The sequence below is a fragment of the Agelaius tricolor genome, unplaced genomic scaffold (genome assembly GCF_023055355.1).
Source record: "Agelaius tricolor isolate 1412-34295 unplaced genomic scaffold, bAgeTri1.0.p SCAF_23, whole genome shotgun sequence".
In the NCBI taxonomy this organism is placed as follows: Eukaryota; Metazoa; Chordata; class Aves; order Passeriformes; family Icteridae; genus Agelaius; species Agelaius tricolor.
This window is the reverse complement of record NW_027269283.1, coordinates 8,620,256-8,635,204: the sequence shown is the minus strand read 5'-3', so window position 1 is coordinate 8,635,204 and position 14,949 is coordinate 8,620,256.

Below are 14,949 nucleotides of genomic sequence, written 5' to 3'. Positions count from 1 at the left end.
TAATAATTACTTTATTATGCTATTTTATTCCATACTATATTACATTACATCTAAACTGAATCTGCCAAGCACTCAACCCTGCACCCAACTGCACAGAATTTCGTGACTGTCACCCAACAGTCCCGACTCACACACACAGCTGGCCCTGACAGGCCAAGGAAACAAAACACCATCACTGTGGGTAAACAATCTCCATGTTGCATTCTACTTTGGCACAAACACAGGCACAGCAAATGATAAGAATCGTTTTTCCTTTCTCTGAGGTTCAGAGAATGTGAAACCCAGAAATATTCCTGGGAAGGATTGTGCCTTGCTTTTCTCTGTGAAGAGAAGTGTGGGGCTACAGGTGGCATCGAGGCCCTGTGAGTTGGTGTCTCCTGCTGGGTTACCCTCTCCTCCTGAGACAGAGGATTGCTGCTTTTGGAGGCAAAAAGTGGTTTGAGGCTGCTGGGGAAGTGTTGGAACCCAGCACATTCCTCTGGCTGCCCTGGATGACTTGAGACCCTGGTGAGGGGCTCAGAGACCTTGGCATGGAATCAAAACCACCTGTGCCTTCGATTTTAACCCATGGAAACAATTACTGACTTTGTGTGAAGATTTACAAGCCATAAGAGTTTGAGTAGAATGATAGTTAATTTGTCACAGGGTGAAAAAGTAGAATTTTGGGGATTTAGAATGGGGGTTCAGGAGGCAAGATGGAGGAATCTGGGCATGTCCTGTCCTTCTTCTTCTTGTCCTCCATCTTCTGCTGTGATGGTGACACTTCTGGATTGGTTTAGAGTAGAGACAGACTGTCTAACATAGGTGATAGGTATTGGAAAATTATTGTAAATAAAGTACACATAGTTCTTAGTATAAAAAGCTAACACCACCCCAAGGGTGGTCAGTGTGCCACAAACTGACCTGCCAGACAGATCTCAGCAGGTCAGAGAAAGAATGTAACAGAAAAGAGAAAATAAACAACCTTGAAGAGCAGAGCAGAGGAATCTCAACTTCTTCTTCAGTCGCAGGGCTGGGAAAAAAAGACTTTCAATACTTTGGGAGCCATTTCAGCAATACAAAACCTGAGGGGAAAGAAGAATCATTTCCCTTCTTCATCCACAGACCAGCCCTGATGAAGCCACGGAGTGCCTGCCCTGCTCTGGTAAGTGAAGATCAGCAGCTGAGCGTCACCTGTGGTTTGCTCAGGGCCATTCACGCCCTTGGGGACTGCAAACAAACGGGGTCGGTGCTGAGCAGAGTCGCGGGGAAGTGACACAAATGAGCGCCCAGGGGCAGGGCAGGCAGCAGGAACTGCAGGGCGGGCAGCAGGAACTGCAGGGCATTTATTGTGCAGCACCCCAGGCAGTCAATGAGCCGTGTCTCTCTGCTGAGCAGTTTGTTTGGAAGCTTCCTGGAGGTTTGAAAGTGCCAGTAAATAAAAGCTTTGAGTGACACACGGATGGTTGTGCAGAGCCCCCTGCCCTCGGCCTCTCCTAGGCCTGATGTGCCGAGGAGCCTCATTCCTCCCTGTCCCAGCTCCTGCATCCTTTGGCTTCCCTGCCCCATCCCTGCAGCTCTGCCTTGGTGCCAGAGGCAGGAATGGGAGCAAACGCCGATAATTAATTCACTTTGCATACTTAGCTTCATATAGCACAGGAAAGGAAAAATCAACACCAACCAAACAGAAGGTGACTGGCATGATGTGATTTCAGCAAAAGGATGAACCCCCCTCTTTTTCCAAGGGCCAGCCCCTGCTGGCGGCCGTGGGTCAGGGGTGGGTTTGTGCAGGGCCAGGTGGGCTGGGAAGGTGCCGCTAGATGGCAATGGAGCTCGGTGCCATGGCACCGGCTGCTTGAGGAAAGGACGGAAATCCAGCCCGTGCCCTCCGTTCCAGCTCTGCAGCAGCCAAACCACAAATACCTTTTATGAGATCCAAATAAGGTCCAAAAGTAAAATGTTAGTGTCTAGTGATACATTATTCCACGGGAAATATACAGCTTGTAAGCAGAAAGCTGTGCAAGAGGTGAGGGTTCAAACAGAGCAGCTGTGTTACTGCTACAAAAAGTTGGTAAATTCGTATTTCAAGCATTCCCTTCCCAAGCAGGGATAGAGGGATCTGAGCTGTCATTCATATAAAAAGGGAAGTTTTTATATTTTGATTTTCTTTCTTCAGATGTTGTAATTGGGGTTGCTGTTAGCCTGATCCTTTCAGGCTGAGATCCTTTCAGGCTCAGACCTCACTCTGAAACAAGCCTGCCTGGATTCTCCTGAAGTTAAAAGGAGGTTTGGTTTGGAGCACAGGAATAATCCCAGGTGCTCTGGCCCCGGTGGAACTCCATGGTAAACCTTATACTGAGCCCAGTGGTCTCTGGGTCAGGCTCATAATTAATAATTGATCTAACTTGCTTTAAAATCAAACAGAAAAAAAGAGGAGTGGTAGGTTAAGGGAGATCTGTGTGTTTTACCAGCCAGGGCAACCTCAACCCAGCAAATGTGAGGGTGGCCAGGAGGTGTGAGGGGTGGCTGTGGCTCTGCCAGGGAGCAAAGCTGGGTTTCCTTCACACAGTTCCAGGGAATTTGAGGAAGCAGAATGGGCTGGCATTTTCTCTTGCCAAAAAAATTTTCTTTAGAAGAGAATAAATGCCAGTATTTTGTCTTCCCTCAAGTTTTGATATTGACCTGCAAGCAGCAATTTTAAAAGAGGAAAATGAGACCATTCTTCTCCTTCTAATGAGGTGCTGCATGTCTTCTCCAGCCAGGAGCCCACCATCCAGTTTCCTAGAGAGGCACAGAAAAATGAATCTCACATTAAATTCGAATTTTCCGAGGTGTTACATCTCGCCTGCTTCATTACCAAGTAACACTCTCTCAGTTAAGAGAGTCCTCTGAGAAATCTAGAAGTGCACACAAAGGGAGGACTCACCACAAATTCTCTTACAAACCTCTCCGTCTAGTAAGAGGGGAGCAGAGCTGCTGTAAAATGAATATTGCAGTAGTTCAGTGAAACCCTGATGCACGAGTAACTATAGAAACTGTAGCTCCAGACATGAGTGTTCAACATACTAATGTGCCCTGCTTCAAACTAATGTGAAAAATGTGATCTCTTACCATTCTGGCTTTCTGCTTTAAAAATACAAAATCTGTTCCAAGTGGAGCAATGCTCTGAAAGTTGATGAAATCACAGATGAAGCCTTGCACCTCAGCAGGGGGAAGGACAGAAAATCCTGAGCTACCCAAGCTTCTGTGGCACTGCAGATAAAATCTGCCCTGTAGTTCATAGAATCATGGAACCATGGAACCATGGAATGGTTTGGGTTGGGAGGGACCTCAAAGATCATTGATTCCACCCCTCTGCCATGGGCAGGGACACCTTCCACTGTGCCAGGGTGCTCCCAGCCCCATCCAGCCTGGCCTTGGACACTTCCAGGGATCCAGGAGAGCCACAGCTGCTCTGGGCACCCAGAGTGCCAATTCCAACTGTACACTTACCACCTAAAGAATAGCAATGAAAGCATTTTTAATAGAAAAAGCGAAGTGCTTGTTGTCTCTGCATGCTTTCATTCCTGAGGAGGGATTGGCAGAGGATTTGTCTTGGGAGATGTAGAAAACTTACTTTTGTTTTACTCTGTGAGGAAAATAAAATCCGTAGGGTTGAGCTTGATGCACCAAAAAATAAAAGGATGGATTTTTGGTTTTTAAACATTGAGGGTTGTCCATTTAACTTCTCAAAAATTTGCTGCTCCCTCTACTTCTCTTGAGAGACAGCCCAAGCTGCTAAAGAAACCCAGTCAGGGGCCTTCTGAGGTGTGATTCATCTTTCTTTAACAATACCTTAAAACCTTATTTTTATCTCTCTTTTTTTCAATTTTCTCTTTTTAAATGTGATAATTCCCAATTCCCCACCAGCAATCTGGGAAGATCATTTGTGCAATCCTTGTAGCACTTCAGCTGGATCTGCTCTAAGAATATTCCCTCATTAAGGCACTGCAGTGTCTTTCATTTTCTCTGTGCTGGGAGCTGGGCCTTCAGCAGTGTGCTACCTGCATCTGCATAAATCAGATAACCAGGAGGGAAACTGATGAAGGCCCAATTTATCAGTGTTTTTCGGGCATCTCACACTTTGTAGGTCAGTGGATTTGTGAGTGTTCCCGGCGCCTTATCTGCTTCTTGTCTTGCTCTGCATCTCACGATGCTCTTCTCTTGGAGATAAGGCCCCTCTCATTTTTCCATAGCTCTGTTATTTTGCTATCCTGGAGATCCCAGCAGCTCCCAGGTGGCCCCTGGGAGTGGGTTTTAGATTCCTGGAGGATGCTGTGAAGCTGGAGAGCATCTGCTCCTCCCTGAGCTCCGCTGGGACAGCGCCAGCTCCATGGGCACTGGGAGCAGCCCGGGACACACCTGGAGCTGCCAAACCTCTGTCTCCAGCCTCAAACATTTAAAAACCTGTGGGGACAACCAGAAACAATGCCCGGCTGCTCTGCTGCCCGTCCCCAGGGCGGGCACAGGGGAATCGCCTCCCTCCGGAGCATCCCGCAGCAGCCGGATGGGTGAGCTGCAGGGGGAAAACCCGAGCGGCCGTGCTCGTGTTCTGCTAATCCAATTAGGCGAAAGAACATCATTAATACTCGCTGTGTCTAATTGATTAACATCGCCGCTGAGCGCGGGGTTGCTCTCATTAGCGGAGTTTGGGAGCCGCGAATTCCTCTCGCCCCGAGTCGCGAATGTTTTGTGTTATCTCGAAGGCAGCAGCTCCTCCCCGCCTTGCTGAGGTGCTTTGCATTTTTACAGGGCTGTTAGCGATGGGGGCAAAGGGAGGAGATGGGGGAAAACCCCCGGCTACGGAACAGCGGAGGGTTTTGCACAATGAAGGTTTGTTATCTTTTTGTGCCTCATTAACAGTGAAAGGCAGAAAGATTATTAATTTTTTTTTCAATCTTATAACAATAACATAATTTTTTTTCCTATCCCAACACATGACAGCAAGATTTTACATTCTGCATAGGGAAAAAAAAAATATATTAACTGGGGCTTCAGCAAGCTGAAAACCTGGAACTGTACAACTTGTTTCCATCAGAATGAATCAGACCTCAAAATTTTCATTTTGCAGGTCTTTCTTTTTTTTTTTCCTTTCTTTTTTTCCCTTCTGTTTCATAAATATCTGCATATTAGTTTTTGCTTATACCAGGAATTTTCAGTTCCTGGAAGGATAAATGTGAGATGATTTATGTCTCTTGCCAGACACACACTGACCAGAGGGATTTCCCAGGCTCCAGCAGCTGATCTGGGTGTAGGAGCAGAATTAAATTTAGACCATCAAATTATTCCTTTTGCAAACAACTACATGCAAATTCTGGTCGTATTTTCCCTTTTTCTTGTCCTACCAGAGGGATAAAAGAAGTTATAAAAATATTAAGAGCTCCAGACTTTCTTAGGGAACTGACCAAGAGGCTGTTTTTTCAGACAGCTTTGCCCTGTTTCCTAGAGGGAAAACTGTTTTTCTGGTTTTTTCTCAGTTGTTTTTACTTGCCCCAATTTTCCCCAGCAGCAGAAATCAGTCTCTAAATTACACATGGTCCATCTGAGCCCATCCAGGGTAAATAAAAGCCCAGGGTGAGGCCAGTGCTACAAAACCTCCCTAAACGTGGACTGGCCTCTGCATTGCCTGGCCGGGCTTGGTCTCATTGCCCAGAGTGGTGACAAATCCCCTGTGAATCTGGGTCACACCAGGACAGTGACAAAGGAGCAGCATAGGCTGTGTGTGCTGTGGCTTCTGCTCAAGGACAGCCCCTCTCCAGCTGGGAAAAATGGGTTTATTCTTCAGGAATGCACATTAAAAAAAAAAAAAAAAAGGCTAAGCAGATTAATGCAACTATTTGAGTTTCATGCTTTCTTCCTATAGAGCCATTTTGGAATTTTATTTTTGTTTGTTTCAGGGGAGAAAAAGGCGCTTCCAAGAAGCAAATAATTGTATTTACAGAATTATTTTTGTGTTCGTGGGCTCCTGGGGGAAAGCAGTGGGAATGAGCTGGGCCCGTTGTGATCTGACTCACAGATAAACTGCTCAATGGACCCACTTCCCAGACTGCTGCTGCTAATTTGGGCTGGCATTTGTTGATTGTTTTCCTTCCATGCTGCTCGTTTCCTCTCTCTCGCCCGCCTGGCATCGCCCACACTTCTCCTTTCAGCAGGACAAAGCATCCCAAGGCTCAAGATGTTAAGGGAAGATCCCACAGCAAATGCTGCCCTGTGCCAAGGGGCAGCTGCAGGTTATTGAGGTTTATTCTTGTATTTTTCTGGCTTCCCTTTTCCAAAGGGACACAGCTCAGGGCAGCCAGAGCCAGGGAAACCTGGATGAGGAGTCCTGTTAGTGCAGAAGAGATGGGACAGAGGGGCAGCAGCTCTGGGAGGGGATTCACTGACCCTCCTCCTCCTCCTCCAAACAGCTGCTCTGGGGGTCTCTCCCATCCACATGCCCTCCAGAGCCACGGTGCAAGGAAGCGATCCCACGTTTATTAAAATAAACTCCTTTTATGTCTCTGCAGCTCAGGAAAAAGCACCCATCCTATACCTGGAGTCCAGTTCTTTTAAAAAACATATTTTTGCATGTTTTCAGCCTAAAATAGGGCTTCTGTGGATTTTACCCACATCTATGCCAGATTAGGTTTTGAAAGAAATAACATCTTAGCTTATTCCACCCAGGATCACAGTAAATCCTCTACCTCTTGAGAGCTTTAGTTACCAGATTTTGTAGAATTCTTATACAAATCCTGTCAGTAGATTAAAGGCAGATCTGAGCATTCTATACCCTCCAGGGCTGCAGGGCCAGGGCCCCTGGGTCCCCTTGTGGCCCAAAAAGGGGGACAACCCTCCCCAGGCTCACTGCAAAGGCTAAAATCTCTCACCCACATCTCCTCAAGATCCCTGAATAAAACAAGCCAGAGAGGAGGTGTTCATCAGGCCCTGGATTGGCTCAGCATCAGGAATAATTGCTGTGACATTGTGATTTTCTCTCTGCTCTATTAAACCAGCCTTGGGGACCAGGGTCCCCACGAGGACGTGGCCTCCCAAAAGGTCCCTGTCACGTCTTCCAGCCCTTCTGGGGATGCCTCAGCTGCCCTGGGGGGTTCCAAAGCAGCACATGACATGTGCTCAGGCACCTGGATCCCTCCTCAAATGTCAGCCTCCTTCAGAAGTTTTTGCACTGCAAAAATTCACCTCACTTTCCCTCTGGCATTAGGTTACATTGAGTATTGCAGGAATATGCATACACAGGGCTAGAGGAAGAAAGAAATGCTTTAAATGAAAGATCAGGTTATGAATTAAAGATAAAGGAAATGTGATTACTGCAGAAACCAACTGAGAGCAGGCAAATGCTGAGGTGGATTAAGGAGGAAGCGCTCACTGAGCGTTGCCACATTTGCTTCCATAATATTCTGTTTATAGAGATAAAACCAAAAACAATATGTAGCTTGAAAAGAGCAACATTTAACCTCCCCCATGCCAAGTGCTTTGATTTAAGCTTCTCTAGATGTGCCAGGTGTAATTAAAACTCCTCAGCAGCTGTGGAAGTAGTGGAAATCCATCCTTTCCCTCCTGCAGCCACTTGAAGGCTGTCTCTGGAAGCAGGTGGTTGGGAAGGCACCAGGGACAGATCATTCCTGGTAACCTTTTGGCTGACAAGTGTGATGTTTGGGGCTTCCCTTCCCTCCCTCTGCTCCACAGCATTCCCCACCTCCCTGCCTGGAGCTTTTTCCCTTCTCTCACACACAGGCAAGGAGTGACACTGAGCAGCTGTGGGGAAATTCACCCTGTGCAGCCTCCTGACGATGCACAGAGTCCAGAGCTGCATCCTTTGCTGTCCTGCTGCCCAGTTAGGTATTACATACCTGGGTAATGACATTAAACCGACCCAGACTGGAAAGGATCTTGGAAAAGACAAAAAAAGTTAAATTTTGACTCAATATAACGTGATGACAATGGTAGATTAGCTTAAAACTCTGTACCAGACCCAAGTGCTGCTAAACCGTGACAGATTCAGTTTTGAATTCAGGTAAGATCATGAAAACTTTGGTGCAAACAATTTTAGGAGCTTTAGGTCTGAGTCAAAACCCAAGGAGGGGTGGATCTTACATCTTCTTGCTCAGCACCTGAGCAGTCCAGGTGGCTTCAACCCCTGCAGGGTCTTCGTGCTCAGCCCCACCTCTGGCCCACTCCTAAACTGAAATTTCTGCACAAATCTTCCCAGAACTAAGAAGTTTCACTTGACATTTTAGAAAATCACTCGAGGGAGACAGAGCTAACACACATCATACCTCCCAGCCAGCAGCACATGTTTGGGAAAATAGGCTTCATTTCACTAACTCAGGCTTTATAGCACTATCCCTGCTGGAGAAGATGGCAGATAGCAAAAACACATGGTGGAACCAGGAGATGAGAGAGAAATGTTCTTATCTCATGCTTACTCATTTATACCCTTAAGTTCTTGTTCATCCCATGTCCACCAGCTGCTTTTCTCCTAATTAATCCCCTGTGGAGGGTAAACCTTCCTGCCACTGCCTTCCCCACACATGGGATCTTCAGAGGTGCTCTGAACTCTAAGCTGCAATTAGACTGTGGTCCACAAAGGCTAAATAAACAAAGAATCACCACTTTGGGGGATCCTGTAGCTGCAGGGAGCAGAGGGGACTCCCCAAATCCTGTGTTTTCTCCTCTTGCCTGGGACAGCATCTTGCCGGGTCTCAGTGGCAGTCCCACTGCCATCACACCTGGTCCTGAAAAGGTTTTCTGTGTGCTGTGCTCTCAGCTGCTAATTTGAGTAATAGCATCACTGTAATTAGTAGGGGAAAAAAACCCACAGAAAGAAAAGGAGTCCTGGAGTGTGTAGGCAAAACAATGAGGTTTGTTTGAGATTCCTCAATGCTTTCTTGATCTGATCCGTGGTTGCAGTAAATACACACGAGTACATAAATTCGCTCAGCCTGGCTTTTTCCTCAGCTTACTCTCCACAGACAGAATGTAAAAACCATCATCATTTGATACTACAAAACTGCCTGACATTTTTCATCATGAATATCAAGATTGTTTTCTTGCCACTGCAAATCCCCGCGGATGCGTTATGCCCGGTTATCTCAGCTCAACACATTTCACAGGGGGACATGTTGTAAGAGTGGCAGGACTGACAAAAATAAAAATTCACTTCAATGGAGAAGGCAAATCTATTTCTTGTTTGGCAGGCTCTGGCAACTGGTGCTTAAACAGCTCCTCATGCATTTCGGATGCACTCACAGCACTGGGGCTGAGAAATTGCTGCCTCCCAGTCTGGAGGAGAGACAGGCACTTTGCACCACCCGTCTGATCTGATCGTGGATCATCAGAGCTAAAGCTGCACTTAAGCTGCTGCTTAAGTGCATTTCAACCTGGGAATTCAGAGCTGCCTTTGGAAAACGTTCTACTGGTTTGTATCCAAGTGAATTGGTTTAAGTGGTGCTGGTCGCAGGGGTCCCAGGACAAAGGGAGAGTTGAGAATCTTGACTCCATGTTTCAGAAGGCTGATGTATTATTTTATGATATATATTATATTAAAAGAAAATTATATACTAAAACTATACCAAAAGAATAGAAGGAAGGATTTCATCAGAAGGCTAGCAAAGGGAGGAATGGAATGATAATAAAATCTTGTGACTGCTCACAGCCTCAACACAGGTGGCTGTCATTGGTCATCAGGTAAAAACAATCCACATGAGACCAATCAAAGATGCACCTGTTGCATTCCACAGCAGCAGAAAATTGTTGTTTACATTTCATTTCTGAGGCCTCTCAGCTTCTCAGGAGAAAAAATCCTGGCAAAAGGATTTTTCATAAAATGTGTCTGTGATATCACCCCTACCTGGGGCAGAGCAGAGTGAATGGTGGTGGAGTTCCTGCTGCCTCAACTAAGCAAAGCAATTGGACATTTTGCACCACTTCTGGGTGCAAATTCCCTCCACTAGGAATGGGGGCTGGGAGAGCGAAAACCCATTTCAGGATTCAAAATATTTTAAAATATTTTGTCCAGCACTTCATTCTGGTGGAGACTTGCCTTCAGCAGAAAATAAAATCCTGACAAGACCTGGATAAGAAGAAAGAGCTGGTGGGACAGGCTGAATGGTGGGATTTTGGTTTTGTAATCTCCCTGGACACTTCACCAGTCAACTCATCTCCTGAGCTGGCCATGATGCCCAGAGATGTGGGAGCACAGCTTGGGGTCCCATCCATGGCCTGATGTAGCTGGGAGCCATCTGTGGGTGGCACTGGAGCAGCAGCTACAGGTACTCAGCAAATGTTGTCCAGATTTATGGAAAATGGGCAGGAGACCTGGCTGGCTCCCCTGGGTCTGGTGAGCAACAATCCCAACGCTGAGTGAATTGCAGGAACAGAGTGTGCCTCATTAGAAGAGCTCCTCATAAGTTATTCATTGTTATTTAGACTCAATACCAGACAGCAAAATTTAATCAGCCAGCATTGTGAAATAGCAGTGAGGGAAAACTGGCGAGCAGCTCCACATTTCCAGAGGAATTATGAAATGGTCCCTGTGGCTTTAGCTACTCATTTTGCCATGTTTTTAGCAGCCCTGCTCTTCCTGTGTCATTCTCACCAAGCAGAGGCTGTTGGTTTCACTCCTCTCCATGGCAGCTGGGAAGGTCCTTGCTCACCAAATGTCTTGGTGGGTGAGACCTTGTGGTTGGTGGCACTTGGGCAGGAGAAGAATGACAGAGAGTTTTTGGTGGAGGATGTACTCTCTGCACTGTGTTCATACTCAAAGCCAGCTCATCCTGTCTTTGAACATTTAAACAGAGAATGACTTTCAAAGTGACCTGCTCCAGAAACACAATTACATGGATTATAATGCAAGAATATTACCAGTCTTCTGTTCTTTTGATCATGCCAGTTCAAACCAGCAGCAGAACTTGACTGCCATGAAGAAGATGTGGCTTTCCTCTTTTTCCATCTTTTTCTATTTGTGTTTCAAGTCTGTAAATGTTTCTCAAGGCTTCATTCACTTGACAATGACTTTGTATTAAGTTCCCCATTCAAAGGCCCTCAGGTATTGCCTTTCCCTCAGTGCTGCTGTCCTGGGTGAGCCAGAGAGTCCTTTAAACTGCAATAGTGATTAATTACCACCAGTGTGAAGAGATGCTAAATTTCCCATTTGTGACTTGATGGCTAATTTGGTTTGTGAGACGAGCAGAAAGGACCACTGGGCTCTTCTCACTGGAGTTTGAAAAGTGATGTTTTAATTAAAGTTAGAGGCACCAAAGAGGATTACCCTGTCTGCAGTGCCAGCTCTGAAGGCACAGCAGATGAATGGGCAGGGGGATCAGCACAAGATCACTGCTAAGCTGGGGCACAGAGGCAGGGAGACACCCAAGCTGGCCCCAAAGAAAAGCTTGGCAGCCTCACCCTTCCTGCTGCAATCCTTACTTGAAAAAAAAACTAGGAGAAATCATAGAATAAACTCAGCTTCTGGGTTTTCCCTGGAGCTCACAGGGGTTGCAAGTGCTTTGGGAAAGATTGTCTTGTGTTTAGCACAAGTAAGGCCCTGAAAACTGTGTTTGAGTTTTCCATGCTGCTAATGACAATGCACGATGTCACTTGTACTGCCAGGTTGCATCTCCACCAAGAAGGAAAGGGAAAACATTCCAATAATTGCTATCATTGGCTTGTGGCTATTTACAGCACCTTGAGGGGCAGCATGCCCTGTCAGAGAGCTTTGTGATCCTTTATCTGAGTCCTCTCTTCAGCTAAAATTGGAGATACTCACTCCTTTCTCATTTCCCTGATGTCCTTGGCAGGCAGCAAGCCCTGTGCTATTTAATACCTGTTGGTAACAGAATTTTCAAGTGCCCCAGAAGTCTGATATTTTTGTATGCCTTTTTAAAATGGAGGCACACATTAATTCATTCATTCCAGAATCCAGGAGAAGCTCCTTGCTTCCCAGCTGCAGTCTCAGGGCTGGCTCCCAGTATCCGTGTCAAACCACGCTACATCTCTGTGAGATAAGGAAAAGGAGGGTAGCAAATCCCCCCGAGCCTGAAAGGCTGATGCATTAGCTTATTGCCTCTCCTACCCTCACTAATGCCATAATCTGATGGAATTAGGAGAGATGGCCCAAAAACCAGGAGAGTGGAATGGTTCCCTCCACAGCCGTAGGTACCCATGGACCGCTAGTGCACATCTCCGTTTTTGCTGGGTACCTCGGGTGAGAGGGGTTGCAGCAGTTATCCCAGCAGATGTGGAGGAGCAGGGCCATATGTTTGAGTGGTTTATGGCTCCCAGAGGGGCTGCTGCAATCACTGTCCTGTGGACAGCAGCCCTTGTTGGGAAAGACAGCACAGAGGCTGAGGCGCAGCGTGCCTCGGCAGGGGATGGTTTCACAGATGCAGGAAAGGGGTGTTGGAGGGCCCTGTGAGCTCCTGGAAGAGGTGACAGGGTTTTCTCACTGGCTTGGCCCATCTTCCCTTCTCCTATCAGCACTTGGAGGGGTTCCATCCTGCAGCTTCATCTCCTTGGCTTCCTTCAGCACTGCTTGTTCACAGCCAGCCTTCTGCTCTGCTTGCTGCTAATGAAGTAATCCAGCGTCTCTGCCAGCCACCTGGTGCCTTTGTTAAACGGGGAGGGAGCAGCAAACTGTTCTCATCTCATTGCTAAGCTGACAACTTTTCTCATGTGTAGAGTCATAAATATGCAGGAAATTCAGCGACCACATCAAATGCCTGATCCTGACTTCAACCTGACTCCCAAAGAAAGGCAACCCTGCTCAGAAGCCTCTTGTCCTGGACTTCGACTGTTGTGCAGTGCCTGCTCTTCTCCCCTGATCTTTATTGTGTCCCCACCTGAGTTCTCACTAAATGAATAAATTCATACCTGTCAGTGCAAATTGGGTACCCTGTACCTGATGGGGGAGAGATTTTGTGAATATTTAATCAAATGGAAGAACAATGAAAAGTGCCAAGGCGTGCAGTGTTCGAGGAGCCGGTGATGGAAAGCAGGTGCTAGAGGCTCTGCTGGTGGCTGGATTTGGCTTGGCACAGGGAATCCTCAAGGGGCTCTGTGCAGTGCAATGGTCTGTGGGGAAATAAGTGCTGGAGAATGGAGCTGGACCACTGCATCCATCAGGATTCAGAGGCAATTTTATGTGCTACGAGTCTCATGCATGCTCATGTTGGCTTTTCACATATCTTGTGTTATTCATGGCTTGAAGCTGTAACTATTTGGCTGAGGAAAAGACTCTGCATGGGTCCTGATCTTTTTCCCAGCCTGCAGATAATGGTGTTGCTCCACTGTCTCCACCTGAGTAAGAGAGATCTGAATGTGAACAGTGCATTTTGCATGCTGGAACAACATAAAATTATGGAGCTTGCCAAAGGTCGAATAAGATGGAATTGGGAAATTATAAAGGTACTGGAAAAACATTAGATGATATCACATCTATAGGGCCACAGAGCTCTTAGAAGATTACCCCAAGCCATGACAGCACTGACTGTGTTTTGTGACTCGTTGACTTTGTGGGAAAATATTTTGTCTAAAAACCTGCAGGACTTCTTGAATCAAAAGGACTTTCCTTAAAAAATAAAAGAGTTCCAGCATTATCAGAGCTTTCCTTTTTCTTCTTTCAGGAGCTTCTTCAGAGTTTAAGATGGTATTTGTAGGTCTAACTGGATTTTGGAATTAATAAGTAATAGACCAAAAGGAAATGAGTTATTAACTGTGTTACACACCCAGGCTATCCCTTTGTACCAGAAGTATAAGGAAAGTGGGTGGGTATGGACTAATTAGACTTGATCTTCTGGTTGCCAAAGAAATTTAAATATGCCATGAATTTGCCACTCTTTTTTTTTTCTCTTAGTTTTTATTTTCATCTGCCTGTAACAGAGTTTTAAATACTGACTCCAAATGTAATATGCTTCCAAAGCAGCATTAGTGCTGAGTCTAAACCAAACATTATCTGATTAAATCTTGACCCAGATGAGTTTGTCTACTTTCTGTGCTTCTAAATACATATTTGCCATATGTTGCCTCATATGCTGCTTTTGTTTTTTACTGATTCTTGGGCCCAAATGCTGTAATAATCATATGTTCCTGTTAGTCGTGAGTCAAACAAAGTCCCAAGTTTGCAACCACGTTCACAAGTCTGAAAATTAAAGAGCATCAACATCCATGGTCAATCATCACCCTGGTCAATCCCGATGCTGTCACTTCTTCCCAGCTCCAGAATCAGTGGCCAAAGCCTCAGTGGATGTGGATTTTCCCCTGTGCTGAGGCTGCCCAAGCACACAGCACCTTGCAGCCTCCTCAGGACCCCTTTTGTGCTGCAAAGTCCCGTACTGGTTAAATTGATCTCATTTTCAAACTGTAAGCAATCCATGGCTCCAAGCAGCCCTTGCTGCCTCAGGGAGGAGGTGATGCCTGCCCTGGATGTCTCCCCCATGAGGTCTCATCTCTTTCAGCCATGGGAAGGGCAGGGCAGAGCTGAGCAGCTCCTGAGGGCTGGAGTGCCCAGGCCAGGAGACCCCCATGGGCACCCAGCCCTCTGCAGCTGGGCAGCCTCAACATCACAAATCTTTCAGCAGCTGCTGAGCCTCCAGCCCCAGGTCACGCTTGAGCTGTCAAATGGTTCCACACAGAAATGTGTCAGATTGGAGGGAGGGCTTTGGTTGGACCTGGCTGGTCCCTGGCTCCTCTTCTCCAGCACCCTGCAAGGAAAATGTCTTTTTTCTGCTGGGGAGAGCTGTGTTCTCCCACCTCTGCTTCAGCACAGCCTATAACCCCCTGCACACTCCCGTGCAGCTTCTCTTTTGTGGCCAAATTTCCAGAGCAATCACGAGGACGCTGCATGGATCCCATTTCTAGTCTGCTGCTTAAAAATATCTTACATTTTGGGCTGGGCACAAGGCTTACTAAGCTGCATGTTTATGCAGAGAATTCAGA